This window comes from Lithobates pipiens, unplaced genomic scaffold, assembly GCF_037356315.1.
Source record: "Lithobates pipiens isolate NorthernLeopardFrog02 unplaced genomic scaffold, aLitPip1_a1.2 Scaffold_13, whole genome shotgun sequence".
In the NCBI taxonomy this organism is placed as follows: Eukaryota; Metazoa; Chordata; class Amphibia; order Anura; family Ranidae; genus Lithobates; species Lithobates pipiens.
Window position 1 is genome coordinate 370,587,731 of NW_027507718.1, and position 6,839 is coordinate 370,594,569.

The following is a 6,839-nucleotide window of genomic DNA, read 5'->3' on the forward strand; positions in this document are numbered from 1 at the left end:
AGCCAGGGGGACATGGGGGCAAGGTGCTTTGCCAGGCAAAGCATACCTCAATGTTGAGAACATGTGGTCTGGTATGTTTCAGAAGGAGGGGTTTGTTTGTCTCCCTCTCCTGGCCTGCTGGGCTGCATGCTCACATAAGGGTCTGGATTTGGGAGGACCTCACTTTAAAAAAAAAGATTTTTCGAATAAGGTTCCCCCACTGACAGCCGATGAGTCACTGGTTCGTTCTGCACTCATGTGACATGTTTCAACTGAAGCCCGCTTTCTGCTGACATCACAGAGATGGTCCAGGCTTGGGCAAGATCGTGACAATGATGTCGGGATCTGCCCACATGCCTGGACCAACACCCGGCTCAGCCTCTCAGTGAGCCGCTAAGAGCCTGAGCCAGCTGCTCCCACAACCTCCACAGCCCAGCTCTCCAATGAGTGCGCGGGGGGTGGGGGGGGGTGGATGGTATGACAACAGATCAGAGAGCTGTGAGAACTGAGTGATTGGCTGTGTTTGATTGCTTGGTTCTCAGTATTAGAGCCGGTGGGGGGACCGATGCTGCATCCAGCTAGGTAAGTATGATTCAAAAATAAAAAACAATCCCATATTTCTCTTTTAGTACTGTGGTGAGTGGCGGCTCCTTAACCAGCTATTCCCTGGTTGTTAAGGACACCAACAGGTGCTAGCTATCTAACAACCACAACTGGCTGGATCACAACTTATTTAATGTTTTAGTTTACTTTTAACAAGGTTTATGTGGTATTTACTGAATGTTTCTATTTTTTGCAGTAAATTGTCACTCAGCCTACAGTGAATTTAACTTTTCCATATCGCGTGAAATATTTGGATACATGACCCAAGCATGCTATATACTTTCGTAATTTGTGCCTACTGTTGCAAATGGTGTAACTAAGCAAGTTTACAATATAAGTGGGCCACAGGCCCTGAAACTGTTCTTCCCAGCTGGAGTGGACTTAAAGTGGTTCTAAGGCTGGGTTCACACTGGAGCCGCTACGAGAACCGGATGTGATTCGCACCACACTGCAGTGCAAATCACATCCGATCTCTGTGCGATGCGAGTTCAGCCATACAGATAGTATGGCTGAATTCGCATCGCACCCACCGCAAACTCGCACTGGACCCTTTTTTTGGTCCGCAGCAGAATCGGATCGCATGGATGTTCACACCATGCGATCCGATTCCTGTCCGAGTTTGCAGATCGCACTGCAATATGCGAACTGATCTGGGGGTGTCATTAAGGTTTCACTGACACTCCCAGCAGTCTGCATAGGGCAGTGTGAACTGCCGGCGGGAGGCATGCAATGCGGGAATCCGCCGCGGATTCACGGCGTTCCCGCATCGCTTCAGTGTGAACCCAGCCTAAAGGCTGAAGTTTTATTTTTTACCTCCAGGCATTCAAAGCATGAAGGTAAAAAAACCTTCTGTGCACAGCTCCCCCTAGCTCCCCAATACTTACCTGAGCCAATCTCGATGCAGCAATGTGCATGGGGGCAGCTGCTCTCCCAGCTCTCTCCCACTTCAATGACTCAGACACAGCAGTGGGAGCTATTGGCTCCCACTGCTGTCACTCACAGCCAGTGAGGATGGAGTAGGGGTTGGGGCTAAGTCATGTTCTGTGTGTCAATTGACTCACAGGGTGGGTCTCAGGAGTGAGCACACATGAGTGTCCACAAAATGACAATTTGTGGAACCAGCTGTTGTCCATGTAGAAATGATAAAGTGTCATGCAAATCCTTCCATTGCATGCCTCGTCTCCTGAATGAATGTAATTTATATCTATCAGATGGCAAACCCAGATTGGAACCATATACTCTCTGTTCAGCATGTTTCTTAGCCCAAAATACAAATGAATGGCCGATAATCCACACAGTACACAAGTTATCTGAAATGAAAAGAAAAAATTAGGCCGCACATAAGATCTAAAACAATTAGACCAATGTTTTTAATTACAGTTTCATTAGAATCTTCTGTGGCTGCTCCAATTCTGAAGGAGTGCGATGTAATATTTAGTTTTTCTAAGTTCAATCGGATCAAACACTTCTTCAAAACAGCCGAAACCTGGTACACCGTCACAGGTTTCCCATCCATATAAATGAGAAAATGAGTTAAAAAAGACGGTCAAAAAATCAAATAATGTTGTAGAAGAGTAAACACACAAAATCGAGAACCCAAGTTTTTTCTTAAAGTGATCCACCTGCCACGACCCAATAGATCGGTCTTACTCTTACGCAATAATATGTGGACACAATCCAATTTCAATAGAACATCACCAAACAAAATACCAGAACCGTCTCCCAGTTTATGGGGAAGTAACTCAGAAACCCAAAACACACCAAAAAAACAAAGGTAAAAAGCCACTCTAAATAATAACGCCTCATAGGGCAAAAAACAGACCTCTTTAGTCGTTTCTCCAATTGGGGCTAATAATTCTCCAGAAATAGGCAACCTGGAATCAGGCACCTTGAGTCGTTTGCGGTAGCCCTTCTAAGCACTTTGCACAGCAAAGAACTGTAGACAAGATCCAAATCCAGACATATGCATGAAAAAGGAAATGCCCGACAAAATCTTCACAATATATGACTAAGAATACGAACAATACATAAGGTAGTGAAGGAAAGACAAAATCAAGCCTTCCGAGAAGGAAGCTTGTTGTAATCCTAACGACATCAAAAAGGAACACCATAACGACCACACTGCTTTGTAGGATGCCCACGTGGTAGATGCTACAGAATTCCTAATCGCCTGAAGTAGAGGATCTGCACAAGGTCCCATAAGTGTTGCGGGCAGGATGTGCAATTCAGATCTGCATCCGGCACTGAATCTTTGAATTCTGAAATCTGCAAACAGGACAAACAATCAGCTATTATATTCTCAACATGAGGCACATAACGTGCTTTAAGCCATATATTTAAAGCGGGAGTAAACCCACTGAAATTTTTTTTTCAGACCTGTAAGGGAAAAGGCATAATGAGCTAGTATGCACCGCATACTAGCTCATTATGAAATACTTACCTTAGAACGAGGCCCCGACATCTCACCCAACACACCGAGGGAGCTGACATGTTCCCTAAGCGTGTTTTCCGGATATCGCGGCTCCGGCGCAGTGAGTGACCGGTGAAGTGATATTGTCACTCCCGTGCATGCACATGGGAGATTTCTTTCCGGCAGGGTCCGGCGTCTGCCGGGCTTCCAGCCGAGAATCCCCTGTGTGCATGCGCCGCTGCAGTCAGCGGTTCATTGCGAGGGGAATATCTCCTAAACCATACAGGTTTAGGAGATACTTCTGTTACCTACAGGTAAGCCTTATTAAAGGCTTACCTGTAGGTAAAAGTAAAAAAAAAGACTATACAATCGCTTTAAAGACAAACATTTAAAAACAATTTGTCGTAAAATAGTAATAACTGGTAGAGATTTAGATGATAGACAGTTAATAAAAAATACTACTCTTTGTTATCAGAGTGAAGCAGAATCTGCCTATTAACAAAATGGACTCCCCACAGGTCCAATGCAACTAAAACAGGAAAGAGTTCTAAAAGAACAATATTAGAAGTCAAACCTGCAACTATCCATCCATCTGCCATACTTCTGCTGACCAATGACCCTTCCAAAACACACCATATCCACAAGACCCAGCTGCACCAGTTAAATCAAGTGCTGATGCTGGACAGAACGGAGATTGCCAAAGGGAACAACCATTAAAATTGCCTAAAAACTTATACCAAACAATTAAATCATCTTTGATGTCCTTAGTAATCCTGACCAAATGAAATGGAGAAGACAAACCCCGAAATAGCTCTATAAAGTAGTTTGGAAAAAATCCTACCTATGGGCATCACCCTAGAAGCAAAAGCCGGGAAGGAAAAGCTTCTAAGGATTGCAAATCTTCCACTTAACTTTATCTTTTGCCAATACAAAATCTAAGGCCGCGTACACACGCGCGGACTGTTTGCCCGACCTTGTTCGTCAAACAGTTTCGGCAAACAGTCCGCTCAAAATTTGCATGAGCGGACTTGCCCACACACGAGCGGACTGTTTCAGCGAACTGTTTGCCAAACAGTCCGCTCAACTTTTGAAATGAACGGACTCGCCCACGTAAGGCGGAGGCAAATCCGCCCATTTCGAGCGCGTGTACAGGTAGGCGGGGCCCGCAAAGGAGACGTTGCGGGCTCCGCCGCCTGGAATGGGCTTAAAGGGGAACCCCAACGCCGAAAAAAATCGGCGTGGGGGTTCCCCCAAAGTCCACACCAGACCCTTGTCCGAGCACGCTACCCAGCCGGCCAGGAAAGGGGGGCGAGCGAGCGCGCCCCCCCTCCTGAGCCGTACCAGGCCGCGTGCCCTCAACATGGGGGGTGCCTTGGGGAAGGGGGGGCCGCGCGGCCCCCCCACCCCAAAGCACCTTGTCCCCATGTTGATGAGGACAAGGGCCTCTTCCCGACAACCCTGGCCGTTGGTTGTCGGGGTCTGCGGGCGGGGGGCTTATCGGAATCCGGGAGCCCCCTTTAAGAAGGGGGCCCCCGGATACCGGCCCCCCACCCTATGTGAATGAGTATGGGGTACAATGTACCCCTACCCATTCACCTGTGAAATAAAGTACAAAAAAAAACACAACACAGGGAAAAAATATTTTATTGCACAGCTCCGGGGGTCTTCCGTCTTCGGGGGTCTTCTCGCCGGACTCCTCCGCTATCTGTGTGTAGCTCTTTTACTAGCGGAGGAGTCCGGCTTTCTTCCTCCCCGCCGCCGGCCTCTTCTCCCGACTTCGGGGGTCTTGTCCCCACCGCACCTTCTTGTAGCTCTTTTGCAGGCGGTGGCCCGGTCTTCTGTCGCCGCTGCCTTCCGTTCTTCTGTCGCCGCCTTCGGTTCTTCTGCCGGGCCACCGCGCCTTCTTGTAGCTCTTTTACAGGCGGTGGCCCGGTCTTCTGTCGCCGCTGTCGTCGCCGCCGCCGCCGCCTTCCGTTCTTGTTCTTCTTGTTCTTCTTCTTCTTCTTCTCCTGGAGATGTTGACTCGACGAGCTCTCCGGCCGGAATGCCAGGGACACGCTCCGCTGCCACTTATATAGTGACAATGGGGCGGTGTCACATGGTATATGTCACATGGGTTGGTCACATGGGTTGATGTCACATGGGGACTATGACATCGTAAGGGGGCGGGGTCACCATGTGACCAACCCATGTGACATATACCAGGTGACATCGCCCCATTGTCACTATATAAGTGGCAGCGGAGCGTGTCCCTGGCATTCCGGCCGGAGAGCTCGTCGAGTCAACATCTCCAGGAGAAGAAGAAGAAGAACAAGAAGAACAAGAACGGAAGGCGGCGGCGGCGGCGGCGACGACAGCGGCGACAGAAGACCGGGCCACCGCCTGTAAAAGAGCTACAAGAAGGCGCGGTGGCCCGGCAGAAGAACCGAAGGCGGCGACAGAAGAACGGAAGGCAGCGGCGACAGAAGACCGGGCCACCGCCTGCAAAAGAGCTACAAGAAGGCGCGGTGGCCCGGCAGAAGAACCGAAGAGGGGGACAAGACCCCCGAAGTCGGGAGAAGAGGCCGGCGGCGGGGAGGAAGAAAGCCGGACTCCTCCGCTAGTAAAAGAGCTACACACAGATAGCGGAGGAGTCCGGCGAGAAGACCCCCGAAGACGGAAGACCCCCAGAGCTGTGCAATAAAATATTTTTTCCCTGTGTTGTGTTTTTTTTTGTACTTTATTTCACAGGTGAATGGGTAGGGGTACATTGTACCCCATACTCATTCACATAGGGTGGGGGGCCGGTATCCGGGGGCCCCCTTCTTAAAGGGGGCTCCCGGATTCCGATAAGCCCCCCGCCCGCAGACCCCGACAACCAACGGCCAGGGTTGTCGGGAAGAGGCCCTTGTCCTCATCAACATGGGGACAAGGTGCTTTGGGGTGGGGGGGGCCGCGCGGCCCCCCCTTCCCCAAGGCACCCCCCATGTTGAGGGCACGCGGCCTGGTACGGCTCAGGAGGGGGGGCGCGCTCGCTCGCCCCCCTTTCCTGGCCGGCCGGGTAGCGTGCTCGGACAAGGGTCTGGTGTGGACTTTGGGGGAACCCCCACGCCGATTTTTTTCGGCGTTGGGGTTCCCCTTTAAGCCCATTCCAGGCGGCTGAGCCCGCGACGTCTCCTTCGCGGGCCCCGCCTACCTGTACACGCGCTCGAAATGGGCGGACTTTCCGAGCGGGAACAGTTTGCTCATTTCGAAAGTAGCCTACACACGGGCGGACTGTTCGCTCAAACACAGTTTCAGCGGACAGTTTTTCGGAATTTCCGAAAGACTTTGTCCGTCCAACTGTCCGCTGAAACTGTCCGCTGAAAGCCCACACACGGGCGGACTGTCCGCCCAAACACTGTTCAGCGGACAAGGTTGGGCGAACAGTCCGCCCGTGTGTACGCGGCCTAACAATTTTGGCATGCGCACAACTTTATCTAGCAGTAAACGGAATTCCACTGAAATAGTGTCAATCTGTATTCCTAAAAATTTGAGACACGATGTTGGATAAACAGATTTCTCCTGAGCTAAAGGAATGCAGAATTCCAAACATACAATTGATTTTGGTAAAAAGATACAAACAATCCGTGGAGTCTGCTCTTCCAATAAACAAAAAATCATCAAGATAATTAAGTAAATTGTCAGAATGTGCACGATGATTAACAACCCATTCGACAAAAGATGAAAAAAACTCAAAGTAATGGCATGAAAGGGAGCACCCTATAGGAAGACATCTATCAAAATAGAATTCATTTTAAAAGTGAAAACCTAAAGAATTAAACGCATCCGTAATTATAGGTAATAATCGAAATGCGCATTTGATGTC